General features: G+C 43.2%; 1 long non-coding RNA gene and 1 other non-coding gene across 2 annotated transcripts in view; one reads left to right on the top strand and one right to left on the bottom strand.

The window, feature by feature from the left end:
• Positions 1 to 17,656, bottom strand: part of LOC135322349 (uncharacterized) — a 35,416-nt gene extending 17,760 nt beyond the window's left edge. Inside the window, exon 1 of the long non-coding RNA XR_010382878.1 lies at positions 16,262 to 17,656. This is a non-coding gene — a long non-coding RNA (uncharacterized LOC135322349). The remainder of the gene's footprint in view (positions 1 to 16,261) is intronic.
• Positions 3,174 to 3,247, top strand: TRNAI-AAU (transfer RNA isoleucine (anticodon AAU)). Its single transcript has one exon. It is a non-coding gene; the product is annotated as a tRNA-Ile (tRNA).
• Positions 17,657 to 17,981: the final 325 nt, after the last annotated feature.

The following is a 17,981-nucleotide window of genomic DNA, read 5'->3' on the forward strand; positions in this document are numbered from 1 at the left end:
GGCTGATATTATTTCCACAGCTACTCTGGCAAACAGGCTGTTCTTGCTGCTGCCAAGTTCAACAGGATAAATCCCTCAGGTAGTGCAGGGAGATGCAGTACTCTGAAGACAGGGCGTCTGATAAGCCAAGCCCAAGCCCTGGGTCCCAGTGGGGAGGGTAAACAGCAGGTTTGAAGGTGGACACGGGTGGATAGTCTTTCCAGTACTCATCCTGAGGGAATCTTCCAAATACAAGGATAGATTTCAGATGCCAGCCAGCCAAATGTTAACTGAGAGCTTTCAATGTGCCAGAGATTGTGCCAAGCAATTTACACGCAATATCTCGTTGGATCCTCATAGCAATCCCGTAAGACAGTACTTTACTATCAAACTTGACTGATAAACTGAGATTTTATCTCCAGCTCATGCACACATCTGTACCTAGAACAGAATCCCAGAAGAGATTCCAGGTCATTCTATCATTAAAGGGTACACATATCTAATCTCAGGTATTAGAGAGTGACTCTGGAATTCCTTTGCCTTCACTGAAAAAGTAGAGGAAATGAAGTGAGCAGAACATCCTGACAACTTTCAGCACCATTTTTCTAAGCTGATCCCACCATTCTAACTCTAGAATCCACAGAGTACAGAATTTTCCAGAGGCAGTAGGAATTCCAAAGAGAGTTCTCAACCTGGCATAAGCCTAAGTACTAAGTGATGATCCAAGTATTTGTGGAGAGTGATCAGTGACCAGCTCCTGACAAGTCTGGTGAAGGTCCAGATTTACTGAGACCTTCCCCCAGGCAAGAACAGCAAGGAGCAATACTCAGTACCTGATTCACTCAGCCCAGGCTATTGCCCCAAAATCTCACCACACATTAGCATTAGCACCAACTCAGTGGGCATGACTGGGTCATACCTTGTCACATTAAATTTTTAAGTGTCTTCAGTTTTTTCTAAAGAGAGAGAGGTATGTTTTTAATTTTAGAAAGCAGTATATATCAACAATTGTTAAATATCCCCCAAAATCCATTCCTTCTTTCTATTTAGTATTAGAACAGACACACACCTCTACTCTTGAGTTTTAGCAGAACACATACCCACTTCACCAGAAATACATTTTCCAGACTCCCTTGCAGCTAAGTGTGCCCAGGTGACTAAGTTTCTCTCAGTGGTATGTAGGTAGGAAGTGAAGTGTACAACTTCTGGTCACTTTCTTTACAGTAAATTGCGTGTCTTCCAATCATTTTCTTTCTCCCTTCCCAAGGGTTAGAATGTGGACATTTTGTTGGCAAGAAACTTGACTATGTAGATGTGGAAAACATTCTAAAAAATGCTGGAGCCACAATAAAGGAGGAACCTAGGTCTCTGAATGACCTCACAGAGTTGCTCAGTCTTCCTGGGCCATTTGCATCTATAATAGGACAGTTCTGTGAAAGAGAAGCTTCCATTTTATTTAGCCCACTGTGTATTTGGGTTACTACATTTACAGCTTAGCCTTTCCCTAACTACACAGGTTTCATTTGAAGGTAATAACAGAAAGCATGTGGTTTTTTTTGTTTGTTTGTTTTTGAAAACATACTGACCTAGGTTCTAATTCTAGCTTCACCACTAACTAATCATCTGTAGTCAGTTAACTACTCTCGATCTCCTTTTTCTCACGTGAAAAAAGGCAAATAATATTAAATTTTCAGGTTGTTAAAAGAATTATAAATAAAGGACCCTATATGGTGCTGGTATACAATAAGTGCTATAATTGCTACTATTTTTATTGCTATCTTATTTCAGGCAACTGATAAGGCCTGCTGCAAATACCACAGCACCTTGAGGCATCCAATGCATAACTCTCTAAATACGTTTAGAGGACTCCAGTATGCTATGTACAGTCAAGTTCATCTAATGGAACACGGTATTATTTCTGTTAGCTGGCCTGGACTTCATCTCACTTTTGAACATCTAGAGCCTTTCAGTTTGGCACTTTGCATGTCAACTTTGCAACTAAAATGTGAGAGGAGGACTCTACACCTGAGTAATGTAGGGAGGGTTTGCACCCACTGAACCCCTACAGGTAGGAGGGTGCTCTTTGCCTGTAGTCAGTGTTTCAGTTAGACGTGACTTCTTTCATTTCTGTGGTATAACGATGCTATCTCACCAGACATGGCTTCTAAGACCAGTTTAGGTGACAAATTTGGTTCAGAAAAGGAAACCCATGGAAGGAGTTTATCATTGGCTCTACCGCCCTCTTATGTTTTATCCAAGAAGATTCCAGGTTTGTAGCAGAGGGCAGTAGTCACACCTTGCCATACTAGCTCCATACTCTAGCCAAGTTGTCAGTTTTATTCATGAAATTCAAAGCCCTGAACCATGTCAGGGCTGATGAGAAGTGTAAATTGCCAATTCTTCAGAGTTCTTCAAACATCCTCCTATCATGTGAACCAGAGAGCAAAAGGTCCTCTTATGGACTCCCTCACTCATCCACCCACTCACCCACCCCCCAGAGAGGCAAAAGACTCTTCCATCTAAAGCCCTATGTGTGTCAGCTTTTTTTTTTAAAACATTTTTTCGAGGTATGATTGACATACAAAAAGTTATACATGTTTAATTCATACAACTTAATGAGGTTGGAGAGAAGTACACATGCATGATGTCAGCTTTAAGAAGGAACAAATTCCCCTCAGCTCATAAATCTCAGGTAACATTCTAACTGAAATCAATTTTTTCTTTAGGCCTCAGAGAAGCCAGTTGTTTCTGCTCCTATGCCAGGGTGGATATAATAGCTCATTGTTTGCCATTGGGTCTCCAGAGCCGATTTATGCTGCCTACTGTTGGCCAACATTTTAAGTAAAACTTCCTTGAGCTCATGGTGAGAAAATGTTGCACTGGGTATCGAGACCCAGGCAAGGCTGTAAGCAAGCTTTCAACAAAAATTCAAGTCCTTTACTGCTGAAAACTCTGTTTTGACTTAACTCTACTCTACATTGCTGAAGCAGGAAGAAATGTGAGATTACAAGGAAAGAAAATCCGAAACGCTAAATCACCGCACCCTCTGCGTGCAAAGCAGCACCTTTTCAATTTGTCATTACCTTCTTGTTTCTAGTTCTCTTTTATATATAAAAAGACCCCTGAAGTCAACTTGCCCAAAGTCATTCCATGAAGCTTTATAAGGCAGGAAGAAGGGCCCAAGAGGGCAGGCGGGCAGGTATAGCACAAGTGGTAGAGTGCATGCTTAATATGCATGAGGTCCTGGGTTCAATCCCCAGTACCTCCTCTAAAAATAAATAAACAAACATAATTCCCACCCCCTACCCCCTAGAAAAAGAATATAAAGCAGGAAGGAGGCCCTCATGTTGACAATGAAAGAAGTCAGTTCAGGCACTTGCCCAAGGTAACCCAGTGGGTCAGTAGTAAAGCCATGGTCTCAAAGCTTCCCATCCAAAGTGCCCAGCATGCAAGGAGTTTTGGGGACACCAGCTGACAGGTCATCTGTTATGTTTCTCCTTGGCTCAGACCAGAACCATGCTAGTGTCCATGTCAAGAACTCAGTGACAGTGGCAAGCACGCCTTAGGCCTTCCATACAAAGGGTGAGAAATGTCAGTTCTTTCAAAGGAGAAGCTTCATGCACAAAACCTGGCTTTCACCAGAATCGAGCATGCCGTGAGGTCAGAGGCCAGGAGGCTTCTTGGGAAGGTGTGCATTCTGTGTGGAATGTCTGAACTTGCCAGATCTCAGGGAAGTTGGACTTCTCCCAAGGAGACTTTTGCCCTGACTCTTGATAACTGTCAGCATGTCTCACAAAGACAAGAACTCCCAAGACAGAGATGCCAAGCAGCTGGGAACCATTAAAAATAAAACTTGAGCTGCTGAAGGAAACTGGAGACTGAGTGATTTGTCTTCTGTGGGCTGCAACCTGTGAACTTTGAGAACGAAGTACCATTTATTGTGGGTCTGCTCTGAGCCTGCTTCTTCCCACACTTGGTTTCACTGAGGCAGTTCAGTGTAGTGCAAGGTTTCTCAACTGAGGCACTACTGACATTTTGGACAGGACAATTCTTTCTTGTGGGAGCTGTCCTGTGCATCATAGGATGTTTAAGCAGCATCCCTGGCGTCTACCCACTAGAGGCCAGCAGCACCTCTTCTTGCCACCTGTGACAACCCAGATTTTCTTCAGACATTGGGAGGCAGAACCACCCCAAGCTGGGAACCAGTACTATAGTGGTTATTTCGCAGGCTCTGGAATCAGACAGCTAGGATCCAAATATTGGCCCAGCCCTTACCCCAATTATCAGGTAACTTTAGAAAATTCCATAGCTCCTCTGTTCTTCAATGTCCTTAACTGAAAATAAAGTTAGTAGCAATACCCACACACAGTATGGTTATGAGGATTAAGTGAGACAAAACACATGAAGCATGTAGAATCAGGCCTGGCACACAGAAAGCCAACGTTCCCATACGTAGTATCATCTCCATTTTTCAGAAAAGAAAAGTGAGGCTCCAAGAAGTGATTAAGAGAGCACAAAGTCAGCAAGCATCCCAGCTAGGATATGAACATGACTCCTCATGAACTCAACAGCCATCAAGTGAGCTACTACCGCACCACAGGCCTTATTCCAGGATCTTCAGCTAAAGAGGAAACGAGACAATTCTTGTGTTCTAGGAACTCCATTTCTAACAAAGGAGGCAGACACGTCGCCTGGTGGTTTCATAATGCCTGTTGGGTGCTATGGTAGAAGAGCAGAGAAGGACTGGGTTGTGTGTGCTCAGACACAAGGCTGGGTCGAACCCAGCCCAGGTCATAGGGGAGGTGACACCCAAAGGGATCCCGAAAGACTCAAACTCTTTCCACGTCACCACACCACTTATTTCATCTAACAGATGACAGATAGCTTTCGACAATGACTGCAGATGTACTTTTGAGAGGTGAAGCCTGCAGTGAGCCTGCAGGGACACCAGCCCCCAAAGATTTGTGGAAACGGAAGAAATCAGAGTCTCACTGAGACTGACTCAGATCTCTCATTCAGAATTGCAGAGGGGTGGGTTGAAAGCTGCCCCTCACCTAAGTCAGTGCATTCTTCAGCAGTTTGGAGAGAGCTTATTAGCATGCCCCAATTGACAGCATTGGGCTCTTTGCTCAGTTTCAAAGACAATTAAACTTACTCAGCATGAATAGGCAGTGATGATGAATAAGTAAAAACCCAAATTGCCACAAGAGCAGGTCCTTTTCCTTGAAGAAGCTGATTGCGTAAGAAGGGACCATGATCCTCACAATAGACAAAAGGGTTTCACAAGCAGAGATATTTTAATAGCCCTACATTTCACTTAATGAGCTGACTGCTGAAGGCCCATATTCATATTTCCATTGGTTGGCTCCAACACCTACATCATGACTACATTAATATTATACACCTGTATAGAACCCCAAATGCCTAGACTGATCCCATGTGACAGCCTGGGGCCCCTGCTAAGAAGGTGGGGAGGACCAAACCAAAAGGCAGTCCTTAGAACAGGATCCAGTGCCACTTCTTGTTATCAATCTATGATAGGGAAGAAGGCCCCAAAGGTCCTCACTATACAAAGTGTGGCCCATACACCAACAGCATCGGCATCATCTGGGAGCCTGTTAGAAACGCAAATTCTCAGGCTCCATCCTAGACCCACTAGATCAGAGTCTTTGGGGTGGGAATCTATATTTTAACAAGCTCTTCACATGGTTCTTATGTCAAAGTTTGAGAACCACTGCCATGGACAATCTTCCCTTCACCTTCCCTTTCATTAATTTATAGAACAGTTATTGAGTATCTATCCTTTAATAACCTTGTTACTAGATGCTGGGGGTATAGCAGTGAATAAAACTGACATAATTTTTGCTCTTGTATAATTTAAATTCTTCTCTGGTGAGCATTGGCAGTTGGTAGCCACTTCTGATGAGAAACTCATGAGGGAATTAAAAGCAAATGCTTATTCCTGACAGATATGCAAATAGTTACATTATGTCATAAACATGAACAGGCTATCCCAGAACAAATATTTAGTAGGCACTGGAGTTATGCTGTATGAAAAAAAAAAGTGAGAATTAGGCAATGCCTACCCTACTCTGCTTTTTTACAAGCCTCCTTGCCTACCCTGGTCTAGGATTCTATACTCAATTGCTTAACTACATTTTTATTTCTCCTACCCAAGTCTGTGCTCTTGAGAATGGGTCAATGTCTCATTCACTCTAGTTCCCCCAGGACTCAGTATGGTACCTGGAACTCACTTCGTATTTGCTGAATGAATAAGGAAAGAAATAAATCCCAATTAGCCTGGGACGTTGCCCACAGCCCCCTGTGTCTGAGGAACCCCTGAGCCAGCCCTAGGAACAACCTCCCCCTCAGGCTAGGAAAGGGTCCCCCTGCTCAATAACCTGCATGTCCACAAAAAGTCTGCAAGCAGGACCCTAACTCTCTTTACAAGCCAAATTCCTACCTAGGGGCTACAGAGCAGAGCTTCCTTCAGAGAAGTCAAGTCCCTCTGGAAGCACCTCCCTGTGCTGGAAGACTGCAGAATTGGCTAAGAAAGAAGGGCAGGAGAGATAGGCCTTCAGGGAGCTGCCCAAGGGCAAAATTAGAAATGAGACTAATGGGTCAGGACTGGAGGAGGATACAGGGAAGTGCTGTCCCCTACCCAGCCTTCTTGGAAAACAGGAACATCAACTGGTTGACACTAAATTAGCAACTCAAATCTCAGATTTCACTCAACTAGAAATCCTTAGGCAAGCTGATAGTGGCAGATTTTTGATTCATTTGATGAACTTAAACCAGACTCTGTATTTACTTAGGGGAGAAGAATAAAGCAGTAAAACATATTTTTCACACTGAGATTACATTATCCAAAAGCAAGGTAAAAATAGGGATTTCATATCGTTTTTCAGTCCTCAAGAAATAAAATCCCCCCTGAATATGTGGATGTACTGTTTGGGTTTTGCTCATGCACTTTCTTATAAGAAGAACATGATATATGAAAGTGGGAACTTCCATTTATAGTGAAAGTAAAGACACTCAGGGACTGTAGGAGGGCCCTGATAAAAGAAGAGATGAGAAGAGCTGACAGAACCCCCTTGGTGAGGCCACCAGTGAGCAGCAGCTGAAGGAAGGGGGAGGGGGCTTTCTTTTCTCCATCTTGTATGCCAGCAGAATCCTCCTCTGGCTTAACAAAGTAAGCTAGAAATTGGTACAAGCCTTACACATGGCTTGTGTATGATGAGAAAGAGCCCAAGCAAGACTTACTCTTACCCTCAATGTACAGAAGCTTCTAAGATGAAGCATGAGTGAAAGGCTTATGGTCTCTCACACCCTGTGCAGGAGAAGAGGAAGGGAAGAGGAGGAAGGATTCTCCAGTCAACCATCCACCCGCTGCAGTCTAGTGTAGGATCCCTGGGCTGACCCACAGCAGAGCTGCTTAGGGGAGCTCTGGGGGAAAGAATCATTAGGCCAAGGTGGAGATGAGACACCCAGGCAGCTCCTACAGAGGAGACCTCAAGCTCTGGGGATTTGAGTCTCCTAGGGGAGCCTATAGGCCTCATGGTCCCAGAGCAGGTGCTTGAGACCCTTCTGCCTGGCCAGCATCAGTCAGGCAGGGGTAGACAGAGGCCTGTGAACTTTCAGGACTGGGTCCCAGGGAGAGAGGAAGAGAAAGTCTCAGATTGAGAGAAAGGGAATGAGTAAATGAGACCCAGAGATAGAGAGAGAGAGAAAGAGACAGAGAGCTTGAAAGTCAGAGAAGAGAGAGATGGCAAGAGAAAAGCAAGTCATTAAGAAAAACAAAGAAGTCACTGAAAAAAACAAGGGTCATTAAGGTTGACTGAACACTATTTTAAGAGTTTCACATATATTAACTCATTTAATTACCCCTTATAACATCCTCCATTGTAGGTGTTATTATTATCTCCCATTTTATAGATGAAGAAACTGAGGTTTAGAGTTAGTAAATGTCTGAAACAAGATTCAACCCTAAATAGTTTGATTCCAGAATGTAGGGAGGGTAGGGGAGAGGTGAGATGGGAAGGGGAGAGAAAAGGAAGGGGAAAGAGAAAGAGAAAATCTTAGTACGGAAGACATTTCATGGAATGGATGGATGGATGGCAGACAACAGAGAGACAAGTGGAACAAGTCCAGCATTCCCTATTGAATCTGATCACTGTGACTCTGCAAACAACCAGTCACGACACAGAGGGTACTCTCAGGCTTATCCAGCTTCCTATCTATTCTGTCCAGTAAAAGCACAACAGGGATTATTACTTCAAAAATTTTGTTCCTCAAATCAAACATTTCGAGAAAGTAAGATCTGGGAGAACATAAGAAGCCTAAAAGATGAGAGTTAGTCCTGCCTCCAAGGCTAGAGTCTAAAAATGTACGCTTTAGATTATGGGACCCAGAGAAAGTTAAATGACACTTACTGTTTTTTAAACTCCATTCAATAGATGGTTCCTGCATGTTCACCCTGGGCCAGGCCCTCTACTAGGCAATAAAGGATGAATAGGATGCTGGGCTCTCCAATGGCTCAACAAGTGACATTTGAGCTAGACTTCAAAGAATGAGCTGGAATTTCTCTGGTGAGGAGGAGGACAGCAGAGGAAACCAGGTGTACACAAGCCTGGAGGTATGAAAGTGCAAGAAATCTTTCAGAAATTTATAAGCTCAGAACAACAGAACTGAACAGGACATGGAAGGAAATAACCAGAGTCAGAAATGTGAAACTCTGATAGTACCAAGTCTTGACTGCCTCTCTAAGGCATGTGTATTTTAACCTTTGAAGTCAGGGACTCTTTGAGAATCTGGCCAAGATCTGAATTCTCTCCCCAGTAAATACACTCACATACACACACACACAAACACAAAATTTTACATTCAGCATCACAGTGTGCTCAGATCTCTGGTTAGATGCCTTCAACGTAGGCAACAGAGAGCTATAGATTATTTTTAGCAAGAGAGTGTCGTGATCAGATCCATGTATTAAGAGACAGCAGGAGAGCAGAAGGTAAAAGCCCCCACACATTAGGGTCAAAAAGACCTGGGTTTGAGATCCAGCTCTGCCCCCTACTCAGGCAAGACCTCAGGCAAGTTGGTTCAGGACTCAGCAACTCAGTTTCTCAAAAAATGGTCATAGTAATAGTTCTTACTTCACAAGGCTGTAGCAAAGATTTAATGAGATAAAGCATTTTAAGGTGCATAGCACAGAGCCCAGAAAACAAGGTGAGCACTTGCACTATGGGAACTTTTTAAACAATCAACACAGTTCTGATGGTCTCAATGAGGGAAGAGGGAAGCCCCAGGGAATGATCCCAGGGAGTCTAGCTCACCCACCACCTTAGGAGGTGCCTAGCCCCAGGTCTCTGCCTGTGGGTACCTGACTGTGTTAATCGCATTTAGAATAAGGCTCTTCTCAACAACACAGGCCCTTAGGAGGTGTGTGCTACTATGTCCTTTACAAATAGATGGTACCTGAGCCTCCTGAAGCCAGAAACATGGGATTGGAGAATGACCGAGCCAAGCAGCTCACTCACAATGTTTCCAAACTGATTTCATAACCAGATTACGTCTAAGATTTAAACTTGGCAACCGCAAGTCTATCCTCCAGATTGTGAAACCAATATTCAAATAGCTGATGAGGCAGATTCCCAATCAAATGACACAGGTTGCATTGAAGATGCCGACCACAGATCTGTCATGAACACTTCACTATGTCTCACTTGGCAGGAAAGGCACAAACCATTTGAGAGAACTCTGCTCACTGAGCACAAATTCCAATGCCTGGCACATGGCAGTCAGTCAACAACTATTTGTTAAATGAATGAATGAAAAGAAAGTCACCAATGGAATCTCCAAAATGAAAGAGAACATATTATAAACGAGGCCTCAGGGTTTATCTAGCTAGTCCAGTCTCCCATTCTGCACGTGTGGAAAGGGATGCTCAGAGAGGCAAAGTCATATTCATAAGGACTTGGTACTTGTTAAGGGCTGAATTATGTCCCCCCATAATGTTATATGCACCTCAATACCTCAGTGTCATCTTATCTGGGTCTTCACAGAGATAATCAGGATAATCAAGATAGCCAACATGGCTAGTGCCCTTATTAAAGGAGAGAATTTGGACACAGACACACACATTGGGAGAACATCATGTGAAGATGAAGAGACTAGGATGATGCTTCTACAGGTCAAAGATTGCCAGCAAACCACCAGAAGCTAGAAGAGAGGCATGGAATAGATTCCCCCTGACAGCCCTTAGAAGGAACCCACCTTGCCAATACCTTGATCACAGACACTTCTGGTCTCCAGAACTGTGAGAAAATAAATTTCTGTTATTTAAGCCACCCAGCTTGTGATACTTAGCAAACTTATACAGTATTCTTTATGCTATAGACCCAATAGCTCTAAAGAAAATGAGAGGTCATTCCAGTCGACTTTTAATGGACAATCCTAATATCATGCTTCTTTATGGGACGGTAAGAAGGTCAATTAGTTATAGGCTAGGGAATTTAATTATTCATTCATTTGACTATTATTTCCTGCGCACACATCAAGCGCACAGCTCTGTCCCTGTGGTTGGTAAGCACATGTGGACTCAATACAGCACAACCCAGCACGATCTGACTCAAAGGACTCCAAGCAGCCAGGCAGGAGACTTTCACTCTTCCTGGGTGAGTCAGGGAAGAGTTCACAGAAAATGTGACATTTGAAAAGGTCTTAAGATTAGGAGTTTTCCAAGCAGAAAACCTGGATAAGGACATTCTGAGAAACCAAAACCCCAAAAGCAAAAGTCTGATTTTCCCATTGCAGAAGTATACTGAGGACGCAGTAAGAAGGGGCTCCTGGATGGAGAGGAGGTGGAGGAGACTGTGTGCATCAAACTGCAAAGGGCTGAGTTTGGGCTGTTATCCTGTATGCAGAGAACATGGAATCTTTCAGCAGGGCAATGGCGTGATTGCATCATTTTTCAGGATAGTCACTCTGAGGAGGGAGCCTAGAGGTCAGGAGAGCAAAGAACAAGAGGCTCTTGTCATTGTCACACAGGGGATGACAAGGGCCCGAGACACAGAAGTTGCAGAGAAGATGAATGGATCCCAAGCCTCTCCTGAGGTCAAATTAGCAGACTGGTTGACCTAGGCACCATGGGATGTAAGGCTGCCCAGTTGGAGGTGACACAGGCCTATCAGGGATGGTGCCAATATCTTCTTTCTACCTTCAGGAAAGAGAACAGGTACCCCCAGGTTCTCAGACTTCACACCTTTCTTAATGACTCTAGAGAGAAACTAATGAGAAAAATGTCCAGAATAGGAGAGCCTACTGAGGGCAAAACAGAGAAGTGGCTGTTACTTCCCTTCAACTCTTGTGCAACCCCAGGTGGGTCTGCCTCAACTATGGCGGGTGGTGGTCCACCCAGGGCTCTGTGCCATGCCAGAAGGACTCTAGATTACCCTACCTTATCATGCCCTGGCCTTGCAAAGGAGGAAGCCCTGTGCCTGTAGAAAGAAGCAGGGATGTCAGAACTCTAGGCCCCTGAGGGAGCCACTGGGATCAGATGGAACTGGAGTCCTCCCAATCATATCTCACTCTGTCCTAGAAGCTCAGAATCCTGGGATTCACAGGGACTCAGCAGCCTTCTCTATACTAGTAGACCTCTGCAGTCTTCCATCAGCTGCTTGCCCAGCTTGTGCTTAAACTCCTACAGGAATTGGAGAATCCAACTGATGCAGCCCAGCTGATCTTTAGACAACTTCCACCAGACCTCCCTGATATACCCCAAGTGCCCCAGGAAAGAGGTTTAATGCCACTTTTGCCTGACTCTCTTCTAGCATCTGAAGTGGTCCACAGAGTGATTTTAGATGGTACATAAACAGGTAGTTTTTATTTTAATAGTTATAAGGTGATGTCACAGATATCTTTGATTCAGATGAGGCTGAAATTACTTGTCAGTCAACTGATGTAAAGAAAATCATCAAGTAAAGGACAGTAGAAGGGACAGGCAGACATGGCAAAACTCTTGAATGACTGAAGATGAGGAAACAATGGAGATGACTAGGAGATCAAGAAAGCACCTCTCTGCCTCAAGATTCTCTGATCTTCAGTATTCGCCTTCAATTGGAGATCACTTCCAATTTCTGTCTTTTTCCTTTCGGCGAAGTGCAGGCCCCCAGAGCCCTTGTGTTTACCTGGCCTCCTAGAACACCTAGTCCTGGCACCCTTCCTTTCCTCCTCCCCAGACAAATATACCTGTCCTGGATCCTGAACAACCTGCTTTCCTGTTATGAGACAAGATGAAACTGATAAATGAACCCCCTCATTTATCCCCACCTCTATCACAGGGAATATATGTTTATTTGAGCAGTGGTCTCCTGCAGGGTGTATATGAACCAAGAGGAAACTCCAGAGTCAAGGATGTTAATCACTAAGGCAGTTTTGAGGACAATGATATTCAGCCCGAAAGGGCCTTAGAGCTCCCACCCCCAATTATGCACTTACAATAACATTAGAATCATGCATCTAGCTCTTCACAGTTTACAAAGCACTTCCCATATCCATTTTTCATCTGATCCTCACAACAGCCTGGTAAGGCGGGTATTATTGTGATTATCTCCATTTTGGGGACAGGAAAATTGAGACTCAGAGAGGTTGCTTAATTTGCTCAAGGCAAGGCTTTCAAATCCTTACTCAAATTCCCTTACTCCAAGTCCCAAGCTCAAACCACTGTACCACACTGCCCCCCAGTGTCCCAGAAAAGAGACTCCAGCCCATTTACAAAGGTAGCAAGAACAGCTGCCATCCTTACATTCTCAACAAACAAGAGCTCTTTTTAGTTTTTATTGACTGTCTGGATTTTGATGTGGGTGGTTAGCCTCAGAATGATTCTTTCATAGCTTACATCTACCCCTTCAAGGAGCCAAGCAATTTCTTCAGCTGCTTAATATATGTAGCTGATACCTACCTGTCTCTTAGGATAGTTCTAAATGGAATAATGTAAGCAAAAGGTTCTGGCATACAGTAGGATCTTGATAATTGCATGCTGGGTCTGTTGGCACTCCTCACTTCATTACCTGAGATCCTGGTTAGAAAAGGAGGTTTGAAACAACTAGCTGAACCTATAAACTAAACTGGAACCAAAATGCCAGATTTCTATATCATGCATTTCCACTCGAAATCTAAGTGCATGCCTCTTCTTGTTTGGCCTGCAGGAATTTTGTAAAATGAATCATTTCAGCAAACTGCATCCTCATATTAGGGAAGGCAGAAACCCAGGAGTTTAGAGGGAAAAGCAATAAAATGAATACTATTAAATTCCATTGATTCTTGGTATACAAGGCGTCTTAAGCACGTTTTTACCATGTGTCCCAAATTTTTTAAGATGGTCTTCATTTCAGACGCTCTGTTCTGTGCCTCGCTCAGACCATGTGGTGGACACTGTGCCATGCCACATGACTCAATCTGGGAGTAGGAAAAGATGGTCAGTATAAGTGTGTGCCAGACTTCAGCCCTTGGGGTGCTCACAGTCTTGAAGAGAAGGCAATGGATAAAGAATGAACCAGTGTGCAAAACGATGTGGTGGAGGAGAAAACCAAAGGATGTTAGCAATTTAGAGCACATCAGAAAAGCCAGAGAAGGTTACACAAGGAAAGGGCATTCAATTTTGATCCTGAAAGTTGACCAGAAATTTGCCCATGGAGAAGTAAAATGTACCTATCTTTGTCCCCAGTCTGCCTGCAATCCCTCGCCCATGTGCCACTTCCACTTCTTATCTGACTCTGGTGGCTCATCTTTCCTACGCATCCCCATAAGATGGCCCAACCTCCCTGTCTTCTCCCCTGATTCCCATCCAACTCATCCCTCCTCCTCTCCTCCACAGCTTCCTTTCGCCATGAATCACAAAGCCCACTCAGACCTACCTTCGCTCTGAAAGACCGAAAACGGCTTATTTATCTAAGACTCTCCCTCCACCCCTAGCCCTCTGTCCTCATAGGAAAGCAAAGTAAAGAAAAAGCCAGACCCAACAGAGGACAGAGCATGGAGGTACTGCAGGCTCATGATTCATGATTCAACACAGATGAGTGAGAGACTGTGGTGGGTGTGGGAGCAGCGAAGGCACAAAGAGAAGGAGAAGGATTAAATGAACCAAGCCAAGCTCAACTGTAAAGATCCTGGTTTGGTTTGTTCCCGAAATAGGGTTGAGCTTATGGCTGGTTCTTACTTGTTAGTAACCAGTTTACCCATCCCTTCTCTTAAGTCCTTGTTCATTAATCTTCTTAAAGAAAGCAAGCTGACTCTGTCAGGTTTGCTGGCTGTGTGTCAAAAACCTGTTCTTCCACTAAGAGATTTCAGAGGTAAAGTACATACATAGAAATCTTCACAGAGAACTTGCATGTAAAATAGGGAAATTGTTCTCCCAACCCACTGTTGTGAAGATCCATATGCTTAACGACCAAGAAGCTGCACTTACTTATCCATTCACTCACTCATTCATTTACTCATTTATTTTAAAACATGTTTTGACTGTGATCCAGACATGAGCTAGATAATGCGAACATGAGCAACAATGAACAAGTTAGGTGTGATCTCTGCCCTCACAGAATGATGAGGAAGTTAGATACGTATACAAATAACTGCAATATATTTTAATCGGTGGTATAATAGAGACCCTAAGAGCATGCTTTGAGAATTACCAAAGGGATTCAGGGTATTTTCACAGAGAAGGTAATGTTTGTGGTCTCTTTGAGGTCAGGGACTATGTCCTACTCATCACTATGTCCCCAAGGCATAGCACAGGGTTTTGCTCATTGGAGTTGCTCATAGATACGTGCCAAATAAATAATCAAGATCTTAAAGAATCTGTACAGCACAGGGAACTATATTCAATATCTTGTAATAACCTTTAACGAAAAAGAATATATGTATGCATATGCATAACTAGGACATCGTGCTGTACACTAGAAACTGACACACTGTTATTGACTGTACTTCAATTAAAAAAAAAGATCTCAAAGAATGAGTAGGAGTCACTAAATAAAAAAGAGAAAGGATAAAAAAGAGGTGCATTACAGAAAGATGGTGCCATGATGAAAAAAAGGCTCTGGGGGAGGGTATAGCTTAAGTGGTAGAGTGCATGCTTAGCACGCATGAGGTCATGGGTTCAATCCCAAGCACTTCTTCTAAAAATAAACAAAAAAATAAATAAATAAATAACCTGTCCCCCCTACAAAAGGCTCAATGCATGGGCTTTTGACGGAAGAACAGGTATTTCACTATTAATAACAGCAGAAGATGAGGCTGGAGAAGGATGTGGGCTCAAACTGAGAAATGCTCAGTATACCATGCAAAGAAATTGGAAATTCATTCTGGGAACAAAGGGTAGATTTATCAGTGTGCGCTTGCCATGGGTAGATCCATGTAGACATATTTTCACAACTAAAAAACACTGTCTCTTGCTCACAGACATAGAAAACAAACTTTTGATTACCAAGATGGAAAAGGGGATGGAAAGGATATATTGGGAGTTTGAGATATGCAGATACTAACTACTATATATAAAATAAATAAACAACAAATTTATACTGTATAGCAAAGGGAATCTACCTCTGACTAACTTCCAAGGCTAAGTCATAAGAAGCCTTGCAACTTCCACCTGGGTTTCTTGCAACACTCACTCTAAGGCAGTGGTTCTCAGTCTAAGATAATTTTGCCTCCCAGAAGACATCTGGCAATGTCTAGAGATATTTTTAAATGTCACAACACAAGGGGGTTGGGAATATGCTACTAGCATCTAATGGGTAGAGGGAAGGGATGCTGCTAAGCATCTTACAGTACACAGGACAACCCCCCACAATAAAATAGCCCAAAATGTCAATAGTGCCAAGGCTGAGAAACCTGCTCTAAGGGAAGCCACACACCATGTAAGAAGTCCAACTCCTCTCAGACCACCATGCTAGAAGGAAGTCCAAGCTAGTAATGTGGAGAGACAGAGACCTGGCCAATCTCTTAACTATTCCAGCCACGCAGCTGAAATACCACACATGTGTGTGAAGAAGTCATCTCAAAGGCCAACCCACTCAAGCATTCAGCTGACTGTACCCACAGCTGCTAACAGACAACAGCCACATGACAGACCCAAATGTAAAGTGCCCAGTTGTGCCAAGGCAACCCACAGACTGTGAAAGACAATAGCATACCGTTGTTTAAAGCCACTAAGTTTTACGGTGGTTTGTTACATGGCAAGTCAACCAAAGCGCCTGGAGTCTGATGTTTCTGGGGCTCTTACCTTTCCCACATCTCTCATTTATCTTCCTCCTATCCTGAAGTTCCAGGAAGGTGAGTTTTTCATGCAAATTGGTCGGCTGGTTCCTCAGACGTTTTAGACATATGCAAATTCACTGATAGCTGCTTTGATCCTACTGGTTGGGGCAGAGGAGTCCTGTAGCACTTTGTAAATGAGGAGCTGGGGCAATTGTAATTTTATTGCTGGAAAAAGGGAGACAAAATCAGACTGCTGCTGTAGTTTGCCCATGTGAGAGGCCTCAGGGACTGTACTGACCAAGGTGAGAAGTTTCTGCCAGAGAAACATGAATGAGCTTTAGTTGAGAATTAAGAGTCAGTTCAAGTGGAATTCATTTATAATTTCAGGACACATTGCAGTATCCTTGGCATCAAAACAACACTAATTTATCACCTAACTCAATTCAGCGAGCATTTATTGAGTACCAGTTGGGTGCAGAAATTAAGTTCACCGTCACTGGAAGACTTGGAGATGAAATGACCTAGTTCCTGCATAAAAGGGTTAAAATTTTAGTCAGAGGGACTAACACATCAACAGCAAGCTATAAAACAAAATGACAAGATGATCAATGTCCAAGTGAGAAATAAACAGGTAAAGGGTCTGTGAGTTTTTACTATTAGGTTAATGAAAGGACATTCATTCACCATACCATTTAGCAAGCGCCCACTACATTCTAGACACAATACTGCAACCAAAAATCGACGGTCAGAGGTTTGTGACTCAACATAAACTTGTAATTCATACTTTCAGACACAGTTCATAGTCCTGGGCATTTAGTAAATAAATAACTGTTAAAGAGTGATTCATCTCAAAAAGTAACAAGTAACAAGTTGATTTTAGTCTCACAGTGAGAGTCTAAATCTCAGAGGGATTCACAAATCTCACACTATTTGCTATATTTTAAAGATTAAGAATAATCTTTCCAGAAAAGAAGGAGGTGGAAATCCAGCATTTGAACTTCTTCACTTCTCAGCTGTGTTCCTTGCCTTCCAAAGTGTGCTGGTCTATATAAGATACTCAAGGCCACACTTTCAAAACGTAGGCCAGGCTCTCCTTCAAAAACTTGGTGGTCACTGAAGGAGATGCACCAGGACAGGTGCATCATACAGCAATGAAAAGTAGCCCTGAACTCGCAGTGGCTATTAAGATAGTGTTTACTTCTTATCCACCCAGCCTGTCCAGCCCAGTCCAATAGAAGAACTTGGCTCATCAGTCACTCAGAGACCCAGCTGACAGAGGCTTCCTCTCAGCACAAGCTTCCACCTCTCTAGAGCAAGACAGTATGCCAAACTGTGCACTGGCCAGAGCTGATGTGCTTCCTTTGGCCAAGCTAGTCATGTGGTCACACCTGACTTCAGGCAGACAGGGATATGCAGTCCTACTATGAGCCTGGAAGAGGGAAGAACCTAAGAAATAATGAATAGCACAACTGGCTCCACAAGGAGTCAAATGCACAGGAGAACCTTCCTGGAATATCAGCTCTACTTAAAGATCAATAATTCAAAACACCGAACCTTAAAACAAACACAGATACGTAATTGGCTCAAGTTCAAAATATGTGTAAGTCCTCAAGTAAAAACACAAAATTTGAAAAGAAATTCAGGCTTCTGAATTCTTAAGATTGTTATCTTCAAGTTTTCATCAGTCACTATTCTTGGCTATTTTTAGTGGATTTATTGAAAAATTAAAATGTGCTAGTCTAAGA

The sequence above is a fragment of the Camelus dromedarius genome, chromosome 10 (assembly GCF_036321535.1).
Source record: "Camelus dromedarius isolate mCamDro1 chromosome 10, mCamDro1.pat, whole genome shotgun sequence".
Classification (NCBI taxonomy): domain Eukaryota; kingdom Metazoa; phylum Chordata; class Mammalia; order Artiodactyla; family Camelidae; genus Camelus; species Camelus dromedarius.